Genomic DNA, 15,471 nt, shown 5'->3' with positions numbered 1-15,471 from the left:
TCATGAGGTGATTAGTTAAACACAGCAAAAGACGATCGATAGAGGGCCACATGAAAAAAAAAATAATGATCTCTCAGTGAAGCATGTGAAACTCAGCTCCAATCAGATAGCTCAATATAAAGAAACCAAGCCCATGAACCAGTATCTCTTCACATTTATTTTGAACCAGGAACCTGTATTTCATTTCTTTTTCCACACTGGTGCCTCTGAAGTGAGACTGACTATGATCAAGGTAACTCAGACCAAAGCAGTTGTGTCCAAAGTCCCTGGTTTTCTACTGAGTCCAAATTGTGTGTTTGTGTCGTGTCCTGAACAGTAGCACTTACTAGATGGTGGAGGCAAACGTTTGATGGGACCTAGTATATAACAGTGGGGTTTTCTTTCCTTTCTGGTTCTTTTTAGGACCCTATTCCAACCTGCAGCCTATCAACCATGGGCCCCTTTCTTCTCCCAAGGCAAACAGAAGAGTTAGAAGAAAGAGGGAGGAAAGAGCCTTTGTAACACCCCTGGGTGAGAGCGGAGAATCACCATGGAGCTCAGTGATCTATGAGACAAAGGCATTTAACCCCCTCTGTTTGGACAGCTGAGACTTGCCGCCTGCTCCCCAGTGTACATGCCAGCAGACTCCGGCTGAATCCTAATTCTATAGTAAGAGGAGCTTCTCAAGAATGATTTTCAACAACTATAGGTGAACTCTCTCCAATGACCCAATACTGTCTTCCAGGAATGCTTCAGAGCATTTTTGGCTCTACTTGCTATCACTCTCAATTCTTTTTTTTTTTCCCCCCATCAGTCTCAGAAAGCAGAGTGACATAAACGCTGAGTGTGTGTGTTGAGGAGGAGGGGAAGGAGAAGTCCCAAGAAATCATTTAATTCACAGAGTTTTAGACTGGAAGAGTCTCCTGGCCTTATAAGTCATTAAAAAAAGCCAATCTCTGCCAAGAGGCCTTTTCTCCTGAGTGGTTCTGACCCAGCCTGTTGCCCTTGGAAGATGCTGTGGGCCCTGAGTCATCCAGAGACCATCAGTTAGCACATGGCAGCCTGTCTAGAAATGCTTTTAGAAAAAAGCATTTCATGTGTAGAATATGGTGAGGATCCTAGCTCTTTGACTCACCAGTGGATGGCCCTGGGCTTGAGCTTCCTCATCTGTCAAACAGGGATAGTATTACACGCCTTCCTGTGTGGGCGTGAGGACCACATGGAGTAATCCACCTGCACAATAGGAGTGGTTTCTCCCATCCTGGTTGCTCCTGGTACCAGCATTCCCAGCAGGCCATCGGTTCTTCCTGATCTTCCCACATGAGTAGTTTCTGGAGTGGTGAATGGCCAGCAGGTTATAATTTTTATTTTGCCCTAAAAGGCAGGAACTCTATTTTATTTACAAAGAGCAGAAACTCTTTGTTTGAACTGTCTTAAAAAACAAAAAAAGCTCTTTTTTTTTAAAGAGAGAGAGAGAGAGAGAGAGAGAGAATTTTTTAATATTTATTTTTCAGTGGACACTGACATCTTTATTTTATTTGTATGTGGTGCTGAGGATCAAACCCAGCGCCCCGCACAGCCACATCCCCAGCCCACAAAAAATCTTTACAAAGATCCTTTGAGTCCCCTGCTAAACTGGAAAATCCAATCGATCCCTCTGGGGAGGACTCATTGATTGCTTTCTCCCCTCTCCATACCTCTTTTATTTCCTCTTGCCTTATAGCACCCTGATTTCACATGAAAGTTCATGCTCCTCTTTGGCTATGTGCTTCAAAGAAGGTGGTCCCCACCTCAGCTCTAGAAGGTTTCTGATTGGTCTAAGGCCAGGTTTCTCAACCTCAGCACTGTTAATATTTTAAATCAGATATTTCTTTCTTGTGGGGAAGGCTACCTTATGCATTGTAGGATGGGTTAGGAGCATCCCCAGCCTCCACCTGCTAGATGCCACTACCACAGCCTTTCTTCATTTGTGACAATCAAATATGAATCAAGACATTTTGAGTGTCCCCTGGGGAGAATTGGGGAGCAAAATAGTCCCCCCCCCCAGTTGAGAATCCAGATCTAAGCTAATCATAGTAGTGCCATTCCCCTTACCAGAAATTCATTAAAGATTGTATGTGGTACATTTCTGGCCAATAAGACTGTGGAGAAATATCCTGAGGCTTTTAAAAAGGTTTTCTCTCTCTTAAAAAGTGACTCAAAGATATAGACACTTCGTTGCCTACTGTGGGACATTTTATGGTTGTTGTGACCAGAAGTATAAGAGTCATTTTGTTGTGGTTGCAACCACAGAGAGTGAACCTGAAGACAAAGCCAACTCATCAAAAGATAGACTGAACTTGAATCCCTGATGTCAACAAGCCACAGTGTTAACCAAGCCTGGAGACTATTCACTGCTATAAGAGATCTTTCACTTGTTCTTTGAACATATATTTACTGAATGCTTTCTGTGCACCAGCTACTGTTCTAGAAACTGGAGCTGGACTAGAAGATGAGATGGACAGATGTCCTATACTTATGATATTCACAGTCTAGTAAACTTAGTGCTTAAAGCACTTTGAGAAGATTTTCTATTACTTGTTGTAACCAAACTAATACACCCACCATGTGCTAAAGATCGCCAGCATCACTTGGTACTTAGTGCTACCTAGGAGGTTTTTTCTCTCCCTCCAATTTCTAACCTTTTATACTTTTGCTAAAACCTCTGGCCACCAACTCTTCTCTCAAACCTGGTCCTCATTCTTCTGTAGTCCCCAGTAACTCCCTGTGCACACATATCAATTTCTTTGCATTTGTCCTTGCAGATTGGCTTATCTGTGGTGACTCTGGACATAGAAGAGTAGCTGGTGCTGGACACAGTGGTGCACACCTATAATGCCAGTAGCTCTGGAGGCTGAGGCAGGAGGATTGCAAGTTTCAAGCCAACTTCAGCAATGATGAGGTGCTAAAGAACTCAGTGAGACCCTGTCTCTAAATAAAATACAAAATGGGGCTGGGGATGTGGCTCAGTGGTCAAGTGCACTTGAGTTGAATTCCCTGTACCTTTCCCCCCAAAAAAGAAGAGTAGGTGGCTGGACCTAGAGAATGAGTCAAAGCTGAATAATGCAATGAGGAAGAACACCTCTGACATATCATGGCCCTAATAACTTCCTGTTTCTCTTCAGGTTCCCATAAGTTCTGTAGCTTTACAGAAATAAAGTTTTCTTGAGACAGCCCTCAGGGTATCTCTGTTTCCGGGTTCAGCACACTGTGTCCTGAAGGTCAAATCCAGCCTTCCACCTCAGAAACTAAGAATGGTTTTTTAGTGGTTGAAAAACAGTCATAAGAAGAATATTTCATGACTCATGAAAATTATATGAAATTCAAACTCATATCCATCAATAAAGTGTCCTTGGAACACAGCCTCATTCACTTGCTCATGGATGCTCATGCTTTGCAGTACAAGAAGGGGTGAGTAGTTGCTTTGGAGACCAGATGACCTGCAGAGGCTAAAACATTTATCATCTGAAAAAGTTTGTTGATCCCTGCTCTGTTTCACACAACACAAAGAGCCCTTCCTAGAACAAGTACTTTCTGCACTGAGAGTTCGTGAGGAGCTTTAAAATAGAGAATGCTTAATAGATTATTCAGTGTCTTTTTGATTGGGTTGAGACTGGATTTGATGGGATCATTCTCTGCTTCTCCCCAAAATAGTTAGAAGACAAAAGTAGAGAAAGAATTTGGATTTAGCCTGGCGGAGTGGATGGCTAACTCAAGATATAATACATTCAGGCACTCACTTCTTTAGTAGGTTGTTTTCCAAGTGTGTTCTGCTAGTGTGTTGTCTTCCCAGTGTTTTTGAATAGCAAACATTGCTATACAAATACAGTCAAGAAATGTGGTCAGCCTACATTGTACATGTTGCAGAAACAAAACACAAAGCCATGCCTTCACTATCTGAGCGACTGAGCATTCCCTATTGAATTTCCATGGGTGAGTGAATTCATTAGTTTGTTCATAGTTTAGATACACACCTGTTTAATCTGCAAATATATATTAGGAATTGTATGAGGAAGGGTGTAGACCAAACTGAACAGAGATGTGCAAAAAATATCAAGATCAGCTGAAGAGATTTTTCTTTCTCTCTGGAAGGATAATCAGGGCAGAGTCCAGGGTTTGTGCTCAAGCAGAGGCTGCAGAGGTAGTGGACAACAGAAAATAGAACAACTCTTCTACTGGACTTTTGTCTTTATGAAGGAGAATGGTCATTGGATTGCGAGAGTGAAGCCAACATTGGCACAGGAGACCTGAAGTCTAAGAAAAATTATCAGAGAACTGAACAGCTCCAAATGAGGCTGTGCTGATTAAGGAGGTGACTGTGCTGGGGACCAGAGCCTCTGAATTTCGTGAGACAGAACACTCACATATGCAGCAAGTTCCATGAAGTGATTTCACTACTTACAAGTAGACAGTGGGCACAACAGAAGGCTAGCTGCGCTGACCAGTCCTTCCCCTTCCCTAGTGTCATGTTCCCAGTACATTCTACAATTCTTGGGAACTATAAGCCAGACATGGGGGAGAACTGGATAGGTCCAAGGCTACCCAGAGAGCCGCCAGGGCTTCTGGACTAAACAAATTACCTCCTCGGGCATGAATGTAGGTTTTCAATGAGATCACTGGCATGTGCACAGTGGAACTGTGGGGAATTGGGGGGTATAAGAAATTAGAATATTTTCAAGTAGCATCTTGATTTATATATTATGGAAGAAGATAAAGTCTTCAAACTACAGAGAACTGGGGTTGATCCTGGTCAGAATTCATGGACAGATGTATCATGTTTAAATATTAGTAACTGAAGCCTCAAAAGAGTAATTAAACCAATTTTGAAGCTTATTTTTCCATATATATGCACAACTAAACATTTGTTTAGTTTAGTTGCTCAAAGATGCCAGGATTGAATTCTCTAATCTCTTGGCCTTTCCCTAGTTGTAACTTCATGGTTCCAAAGTGACTCCTCCTCCATCACCAGCATAAGAGCCTGTCCATGCTCCAGGCAAAGGGAATAAGGACAAGAGCAAACTTGTATGTACCAGCTGACTCTGGTCCCACCTCCCCTTTTGAAGAGATTTCCCTGAAGCTCAAGGGAAGAACTTCCTCCTCTGCACCATTGATCAGAACTGTATCAGATGGTCTGCTGGTACCTGAAATAGAGGGAATTTGTCAGTGAAGAAGGGCAGAATGGATATTGAGTACACTCAACAGACTCTCCAAGAAACAGGTTATAGGTGTGTTATAAAAGAAATTAAAAAGAGACGATTGCTAGAAACTGCTATGAGTTTTTGCAAAGAAACTGCAAGCAGATTAACCTACTTTTTTGAATGAAAATGCTAACTAGGCTGATGGAAGAGGGAAATATGGTAGATATAATAGACACATTTGTCAGCCTGGAAAGCATTTAACAAGGTCATTTGTGATGTTCTTGTGGATAAGACAGAAATGTGGATAAGGTAAAGTAGAGTAAGGTAGATTTATAACTGGCTGAAAGACCATCAAAAGATGGCCGATGAATGTCAGCTGTATAGGCAGTAGCCATTACTACTACATTGTATTATTTTAATTCATATCCACCTTAAGAATAATACTTGTAACTGACAGAAGATTCAGTCCTTGTCCCAGTCACATTGTAGATCAATCTCTGACATGAAGATCTAGCAGACTTGAAGATGATGTAAATTGGATGACAGAAGCAGAATCCAAAATCAGATGGGCAGGAATAGTGGACCAAAGAGGATCAGTCATCATTCACCGAGTAGCCACCACATGCCAGATACCATGCTGAATGCTTTCCAGACACAATTTCTAGTCCTCTAAATACCCTTGCAATGAAGTTCTTCTTAGCATTCTCATTTTATAGATTAAAAAACCATGGCTCCAAGGGTTTCAGTTGCTTGCCTAATTTTGCACGAATGGGGAGTGAAAGAATTAGGAGTCCCACCTAGGTCTACCTATTCTTCTATACTTTTTTGTTTTTCTGTTTGTAAATGTGAAAAAAAATGTATTTTAGGAGCAAGCAGAGGATGGAAAGGAATAGACTGGGGGAAACTGCAAGTAAAGATGGGACTTGGTAATCTGGGTTGGATGAAAGGTCAATGTGGATGTTTTGAACTTTGAAATACATCAAACAAGTGAAGATTAAGAGCATGATAAAGAAATGGATTCGGGATAAAGCAAGTATAGTAAAATGTTCATTGTAGAATATAGGCAGTGGATATCTGGATATTGATTGTAAAATTCTTTTAACTTTTCTATGTGATTAATTTTTTATAATAAAATGTGGAGTAATCAAAGTAAAGTGACAATATGATGTGGGCATGTTTAGATGAAAGGTTATAGCCTCTCCCTTCTAGGATAGCACCACCATATTTTAATTCTCTTTTCAGTTCTTAGTATCAGACTTTTCCAGGGCTGGTGATGAGCTTCCATAGTCTTTGTGAGAGAGAACAGAAGGACGAGGGATTCAGAAACCATGCCTAGCCTGCAAAAGAGAAGATAGTAAAACATGGTGATTCTCAGAAAATACAGGGACTGAATATTCGCCTTCTATTGCTGTATAACAAATATTGACCATCTTCTAGTTTCTGTAGGTCAGGAATCTAGAAGTGGTTTGACTAGAGGCTGTAGCTCTCTATGGCTGCAGGTAGAATGTAGGGACAGGGTTCATCTGAAGGTTAGACCGGGGCTGGAGAATCTTCTTCAACATGGCTCATCCACACAGTAGGAGGCTTCAGTTTCTGTTATGTGAGTCTCTACACAGAGTTGCCTGAGTGTCCCCATGGCATGGCAGCTACCATTCCCAAAGCAAGCTGTCCAGGAAAGAAAGAAAGAAGCCCCAATGCCTTTCAGAACTTGGTCCCCATAGTCCCACACCATGACTTCTGTCTTACAGTCATTGAAGAAAGTCACTGAGTCCAGCTCACAATCAAGGGGAGTGAAGGGGAGTATGGATCTACCCTTGAAGGAAGGAATTGTGAAGAATATGTGGGCATGTTTTATAATCACAGGTTGCTTCTTGAAATAGAGTTAGTTCTTCTGTTCTGTACGGGCCATAAGGAGGAAGTTTTGACTAGTAAGTAGAGTCATTAAAAGAACAGGAAGGAGTTAGTGAGTTTCCTGTCACTTGAGGGACAAAAAGACTATGAAGAAACTGGAGATGTGAACCTCATTCTTTTACTCAACAAGTACCAATTGCAGATGGTTGAGCATTTAGTCTGTGCCGTGGATTGGGTGAAGACCCCAAAACACAACAGTTGGCCAGACAGGTGTGGTGCCTGTACCCATGGGGCTTACACTGTCCTAAGGCAAGAAGACCATGAACGAGTAGATTAACAAGTAAAATATTACAGGTTGTGATTACCATTATAAAGACAATAAGCAAGTAGGTGATGTAATAGCAACACAGTGTGGGGAGCTACTTTGGTTTTACAGCAAGGAATCGCACAAGGGATAAAGGTTTGAAACAGATCATCCTTTCTCTGACATTGTGGTGGTCACTCATTCATTCTTCCATCTGTTCATTAATTTAGTAGATATTTACAGAGCATCTACTGTGTACCAGGCATTGCGCACAGCACTGGGGATGCAAAGTTAACAGTTTCACCTTTTAAGGGTTCTGGCATCCTGTGAGAGGTAACAGGATGTATGTATGTACAGAAAGATGATGCTACAAGGGTTATGCACAAAGAACCTGATGCACACAGGAGTGACAACCTTGCCTGGGGCAGTCAGCAGCCTCCACAGAGGTGCCATTTGAACTGTGTTTTCAAGGATTAGAAAGGGGAATGACAATCTGCATAAGCATCTTTCTAAAAGGTCAGCATCTGAGATGCCAGGCCTTATTAAGGAGAACGCAGGAACAGAGACAAAAGTGAAATGTAAGTTTAATGAGTTAATGGAGCCTGATGAATGAATTCACTCTAATTCTGGCTCCGGTGCCACTGCATTAAGATGCACTGAGCTGAGAACTAAAGGGCAGTTCACTCTTAAAACTTCTCAAGAGGAACCCCAATATCACAGGCTTCTCACAAATCTGCCACCATTGCAACAGCTTCCCTGTGATTCCCTGCCACCGACCTTCTGCTTCAGACTGAGGGGCCCCTCACTACCACACCCCACTCCACTCTCCCACCATCCATCTGCACTAATTAAAATGTATTTTCCTTCCTCCCTCCAAATCCTACCCACCCACCAAATCCTCCTGCCTCTCTAAAGCCTTCAGACTACTCTAGCCTGTTGGAGATCTTGAGGGTACTAAGCATGGACACTAGACCATTTGTCTTGGTCCTTCATTGGCACTGAAGTATCTCTTTTTGATCTGCATTGGTTCTCAAATAGACTGTGACTTTGGCCAAACAAGTGATCTAACCTTATGCCTCAGTTTACTCATCTGCAAAATGAGGGTAAGAAAAGTACCCGGCTGGTAGGTTCTCATGAGAAAGAAATGAGCCCAAGTGTGGGAAGCATTTAGAACACTACTGGCCCATAATGGCATGTCACAACTGTCCTCCTTCATTACAGCAAGCTCCTTACAGAGAGAAGGCACACCTCTCCACCCTTCAGGGATCCCAGAAAGGGCCCAGAATTGTCAATATCACCACTTTCTGGTGAATGAATAAAATGTGTTTTATTCTCACTCTCTTCAAGCTCAAACCTATAGACTCAGCTCCAGATTTCTAAGAGAAATAAGTTTGGGGGTTGAATTATGTTCTGCCTCCTACACCCCCCTTCCCATCCTAGCTCATGGGGCTGCACATTTGAAGTAACAGTTGGATGAGAGCTTATTTAAAGTCCCATCCAATTGGTAAACCTGACACTTCAGCAATTGTATGTCCACATCGGGAAAGGTGCAAAACTGGGGCCACAGTTCATTGGAAGGCAAAATGTCCTTTATTTATTGCAGCAAATGGACACTTTGTTGTGGTAATAGGAGGATGGGAGCCTCGTTCCCTCTGCCCTTTCTCAGTTGCTCTTAGGTGTTCTTTTGTGCATTAAAACCCCTTCCTGGCCATCTCTGTCTTCTTCCTCATTTCCAGGTCTTTGTACATGTCCTTCCTGACCTGTGTCTCTCGTATCATTAGTCTGAAAAAGGACATGAGTGCTTATTCTCCTCCATGTCCTCTTTGGTGCTCCCTCCAGTTTCAGCTTTATGCAGCAGTCAGCAAGACCTGGCAGCTCCAGACCATAGTTACTGTCTAGGTTATGGAGTTCCACATCTTTGCTTACCCCAGGACACCACTGTGATCACAGACGTACCTGCTGAGCCAGGTAATTAACACAGGATTCTCCTCCTCCTCCTCCTCCTCCTCCTCCTCCTCCTCCTCCTCCTCCTCCTCCTCCTCCTCCTCCTCCTCCTTTTTAAATAACATACTGGTCTTTTGGTTTGGAAACAAAAGCACAAAGTTGAGAAGAAGCAACACAGGAAAGTGAAGCTTTTGGAGCTACTTGAAGGGAGTGTGGGGCTCAGTCCACACCAGCTGTCTGTCTCCTGCTCCCACCTTTCTATTGAGCTGGGAACTCGTTGCCTTTCTTTCTTTTTTAAACCTTTTTTTTTCAGTTTTAAATGGACACAATACCTTTATTTGGTTTATTTATTTGTATGTGATGCTGAGGATCCAACCCAGAGCCTCACACATGCAAGGCAAGTGCTCTACCGCTGAGCCCCAGCCCCCAAACCTGTTGTCTTTGATGGCCCACTATACAAGCCCCCTTCAAAAGACTCCTTGAATGTGACATATCCACAATTGAACATATCATCTCCCATTCCCATAAGCCCGATGGTTTCTCCTCTTGAATTCTTTAGATAACTATACCATCATTGACCACCCCCACCCCCTTGGCCGATGTGAGAATTCACAGAGCCATCACTGCCATCATCATGTATGACATCCCCCATGCCCCACCACAAACCACCTCCTAGGGAACCCTCTCATCCATCACCTCCTTCCTACCTTGTCCCTGGCTCTCCTCGGGACTATCACAAAGGCTCCTAATAATGTACCTGGTCCCAGACTCTCATGGGACAACCGTTCCTCTCACAGTGCTACTGAAATGGCCATTCTATTAACCTAGGACATGCCTTGCCTTTCATACCTGTGTACCTTTGTGCCAGTTGTTCTAATAAATTCTCTGCCTATACTACCCATGTCCCCTCATCTAGTTGTCAAGTTCTTATCTGTCTTTCAAGACAGTGTTGAGTCCCTCTTCAACTGTTACCATTACCTGGGCAGAAATGGCCACTCCCTTCTTTGAGCACCCATGGATACACATTTAGTACATCTGATTTGCTTCATTTTACAAATATGTGTCTTATCTGTCTCTGTAGTTTTTGAAGGCAGGGATTATATCTTATTTTTTCTTCATATTACCTCTTCCTACTTAATTCATACATTTGTTGAATGAATGAAAGGCTTAAGTTGCACAAAATTCATTGAGCACCTACTTTGGGCAGACATGTTATTCTAAACACAGCAGGAACCTCAGTAACTGTATTCTCAAAAGGCAGACAATCTAAAGAGGCCCACAGAGGTGACCTTAGAAGAGCACGAATGCTTCAAGTCCTTACTTAATTCTGCTGCACATTCAGAACACTGTCACCAGGTGGCAATAGTGTGTTGTGGTCATGTGGCCAAACTATGAAGTTCCCAAACTTCAAAAAGGTGGCTCTGCTTGTGTCTGGTTGCTAGGTTAACAGCAGGAGAAACACAGGGAATATGGGCTGTGTCCAGGTTCTGTGCACAACTGGCTTTGCAAGGGTTTGCTCCTGGGCCCAAAATAGCACCTGGCATGCTACGTTGCATCTGGACACAAGGCTTTTTCTAATCCATAAACCCAAAGCTAGGATACTGAGAGGTCTGGATCCAGGTGGGGACCAGATCTATACCTTGGAAAGCCTCTCCTGTGCTCTTCCTTTTAACTCCCTGCAGGGGTGAGGTTCTACTCTGCTCTGCAGTGATACGGCCCTTACTCACAACACTTGTCTATTTTAATTCAGACAATCAGTATGGCATTTTTGGAGGTGTTAGGTGATTTCTGTCAGAGCAGTTCTAATAAAGTGATATGAGTTGATTCCAAACTACACTGCATGGAAAAAAAATGATAGAAACTTAAGGAGCAGGGATGTCAAGAAAGGATACGGAGGGGAGATCAGGTCCTGTCTCAAGATGAGAGAGACATACCTATGCCTAAAGGCCAAGGACATGGATGGGAAAGAAATATAAATGAGGAAGGAAGGGAGGGAGGGAGGGAGGGAGGGAGGGAGAGAGAGAGAGAGAGAGAGAGAGAGAGAGAAAGAAGAAGGAGGAGGAGGAGGAGCAACAGCTGCTGCTATATTAGTGTTCAGCAAGGCCAGAGGGAATGAGGACAAAATGCAAATCTTAGATTATAAGAGAAATGGAGTTGGTTTTTTTTTTTTTTTTTTTTTTTTTTTTTTTTTTGAGGGAGTTAATACCCAGTGTCCTCTATTTGAAGGATGAAATAAAAGGGCAGGTTACCTCACAAAGAGTGAGAATAACAGCCAGCTTGAAAAATGGTAAGGACTAGAAGAGAGAAGGCACCAGGAAGGATGGGAATGGAAATGATTAGGAAAAAACTTTACGAGCTATTAGTTAGACACGTTATCTATGAGATAGTAGGAGAGAAATTGGAGAGTTATCAGGTTTTATGCAACACAACTCAAAAGACTGTTCCAATGTTTTGCTTGGTTGATCTTGAGCTGGGGATTAGTTAGAGAGGAGGCACAGAAATAAAAGGGGAGAGATAAGGAAGAGTGTTGCTGAAGATATGGTTAAAATAGTTAAGCATGGGATCCAGATGGGGTGGGGGGAGGAACTGACTCTTGGGAAAATCAGAAGCGATTAAGCTGAGCAACTACAGGCCTTAATAACCAAAAAGAGTGGATTCAAGGGGGTGAGGAATTGGGAGAAGGGAAAGTAGAATGAGGAAGGGCTGCTCAGCACTCAAGATTTCCAAAGCCAAGGGAATTCTGTGAGAGAGGGTTGCTGCTATGGAGGGAGGCCAAGCTCATTGAATAGAGGAGGTTAGAGCAATGGCTGGATCATCAGCTCAGACTTCCTAGTCTCCCAGGCCTGTAACATGTGTCAAGATGGGCAGCCAGCTAGGGAGCCAGTTGCAGAGTCCTCTCTGGCTGCAAGATAGTGACCTGGAGGCTCTAGATGGTAGAAATAAAATGAGGAAGTACAGATTGGGTGCAGTGAGTTTTAAAATAAGAGGGGCTCTTGAAGAATATTCTAGAATACTGATCTGGATCTGACAATAGAAAACAGATAGAGGAAAGCTCCAGGGAGCTGAGGGAAGTGCAAAACCGAACAGAGACCAAAGGACTGCAAAAACTAGGTGACAAGGCTCTCCCCCCTTGAGTTGAATTGCAGGTTGGACCTGTTCCACTTTAGAATCATACCTGACTTGGTCAATGCCTAGAACACAGCAGGTGCTGAAGAAGTGTGTTTTAAACTAAATTAATATCTTTTGCTTTTAAATTTTAAAATAATTCTTTATATTCATCTTCCATAGCTTAGTCTCAAAACTTGCTAGCTCTCTTGCAGAGAGCTTCTGGACTTCTCCTCATGACAGGTTGCCAATAGATTGTTCAGGGCAATTCAACTTCCTTCATTGACTATCTGCTTTGTTTTCCTAGAAATCCTTTCTAGATGCAGCATTTCTGGAGACTTGTCTAAATAAGTAAAATAAGAGTAACAACAATAACCACAGGTTGTTTTTTTATTTTGGTGAATTACTTTGAAGTTTACAAATTATTATAGCGGTTATTTATTTGTCAAAACTCCAGGAGATAGGGAAGATGGGTACTTCCTTTCCCAATTTTGCCCATAAGCAGTTTAGACAGATCATGTGGCTTCCCAGGACATCCCAGCTCTACACAGCCAAACAGGGGCCCCTGAACTTTAAGGATGAATCACAGACTCTAGGACAGTGATTCCTTAAACTTTATGGGAGTTTGTTCAAAGTGCACATTCGGGGGTCTGAGGTGAGGTTTTTGGAATCCACATTTGAAGCAAACATCTGATGAACATCCTCAGAAAAAAACTAATGTAGAAAAGGCTTTTTTCCTTGTTTCTTAAAGGGAAGAAAACAAAACAAGAAATGGCTTACCTTACCTCCTACCAATCCAAGGAATTTTTCTTTTTCTTGGAGAAATGGAGCCCCCAGCTCTTCTTTTCAGCAACCTACCCACACACACTGATAAAGTTAATTATCTGCCCTGGCTAAATGACTTTCCCTAGCAACACCCTAGCAACTAACATCAGCTCTGCCTTAGGCTACAAAACTGGAAAGAGATTTCTTGAAGTCCAGTGTATTTTACAGCAGAACAAAACATCTGAACAGGAAATTAAACAGAAAACAAACTGGATTCATTGCTAGGATATGAGACATGGACACAAGAAACGGTTCGTGACAACCCAGTGGCACACTAATAGTCAAAATAAGAAACTTTTTCTCCTCCTGAGCTCAATTCCAGTCTAGAGGAGGAGAGACTGCAGGACTTTGTTCCACAAAGGAGAGTTTAAACAGGCAGGAGGGTAAAAGGAATTCTAGGCACGAGGAAAGCTCTAAGCAAAGGTGTTAAGGCAACATTGATAAGCATGGGACCAAGACGACCTAGCTGGGCTATACTGGAAATTCAGACTGGGATCTATGACCCGATGGGTACAGTGAGATCAGTTATGGAGGACTTTGAAGGCCAACATGAAAAACTTGGACTGAACTTGTTAAAAGACTATGTCCAGAGAACAAGTACTTGTAGATCTGCACCCTGAGTCAGGTACTACTAAGACCATGGAGCACAGACAGAGTGGTGAGACTTTGATGTTCCCGCCCTGGTGCAGCATAGAATTATCAATGGAGACAGACACTAAATAAACATAAAATTTAGAAATCCAACAGACAAATGAATACAAAAATATAAATCTTGAGGCTATTAAAAGAAAAAGTACTGGGTTCCAGTAGAGCATTAATGGTAGGGTCTATTCCACAAAATCAGGAAGGGCTTCTCTAAGAAATTGGCTTTGCACTGAGATCTGAAGGATGCATCCTGTTCAGCCAGAGGAGGGCAGTGGGCTGGAGAAACTAACCAGCATTGCAGGACCCCAGGCAGAGAGAAGCTTACAGGCAAAATCTTCCAAAGTTGAAAAGCAGCAGTAGCTGGAACTCATGAGAGAAGAGGCACCTGGCTTGAGAGGCAGATCAAGCAGGACCCTGGAGTTCACATTAAAGAGTCTATCTTTATTCTGGGATCCCTGAAAGTCACTGTAAAAGGTTTTAACCTCAGGATTGACATTCTAATCTGCATTGTAAAAAAGATCCCTTGGGCTTCTGTCAGAGGATGGATAGATTAGAAGAATAGTTGGGGCAGACCAATTAGGAGACTGAGAGAGGATGACAACTTGGCCTGGGTGATTGGCAGAGAAGGGGGAAAGAAGCAGACAGATTCAAGAGGTAGTTGAAAGGTGAGACTGATGACGGGGTGATGGATCAGATGTGTGGAAGAGAGAGCAGAAGTTGGAAGTGGCAGCCAGGTTGGGACAGGGAAATCTAGTTCATGTAGTGAGGTTAGCATTTAGTGTGCTGATTGGAGCTGCTGTCATAACCCAGATGAGAGGGCCAACACTGGGTAATGAAAATACCCCCAGCTTGATACTGGAAAGGCCTATTTTAAGTCCTGGCTCTCTTCCCTTACTAGCATGGTACATTACCTAGATAGGTAATTTTATAGGTCCCTAATCTAGGAAATGGGGTGAAGGAATAGTGATGGTGGTGGAATAAATCCACCTACTTCACATAGTTTTATTGTCAGTGTCCAATAAAAAATTAAATATTATGTCCCTGCCTGTCCCATGCTGGCCCACCTCCAATTTAAATTTGGATGCATTGATGTAAATGAAAAGATATTCAAGAGCACACATATTTAAGCTATAGGATATGCAATAAGCTCCAAGATGATAAAAGTTAGATTTTATTTTCTATAATTTCCTACACTGTGAAATACAATCAGAACCACTGTCTTGAAGGACTTAGTTTACCAACACATATCATAATTACAACTTGAAAAAAATTTATGATTGTATTTTTAATATTCACTTCGCCATAGGACTGTAAGATCCACAAAGATACATCTTGGCACTGAGCACATGGAGAGCCTTCAATATGCATAAGTGAATGAATGAATGAATGAATTTTTGTTCTCTTCTGTGTCTACCATTCAGTACAGAGCCTGGCTCCAAATCTAAATGCTATGAAAGCTTGCTGAGTGATTGGGAGTAGAGACGCAACATGGGGTCAGGCATGAGCGCTGAGTCCGTAGAGTGGAGATGAAGGTATCTCACTCAGGACACAGTGTGGATCTGAGTGTCACCTCTGTGAAGGAGGGTTGGTCAACTGGATCGGAGGCTGCTGAAGTCAGTTCTCAGTCTTTGCCCTCAGTGC

The sequence above is a fragment of the Marmota flaviventris genome, chromosome 9, assembly GCF_047511675.1.
Source record: "Marmota flaviventris isolate mMarFla1 chromosome 9, mMarFla1.hap1, whole genome shotgun sequence".
In the NCBI taxonomy this organism is placed as follows: domain Eukaryota; kingdom Metazoa; phylum Chordata; class Mammalia; order Rodentia; family Sciuridae; genus Marmota; species Marmota flaviventris.
This window is presented reverse-complemented; position numbering follows the sequence as displayed.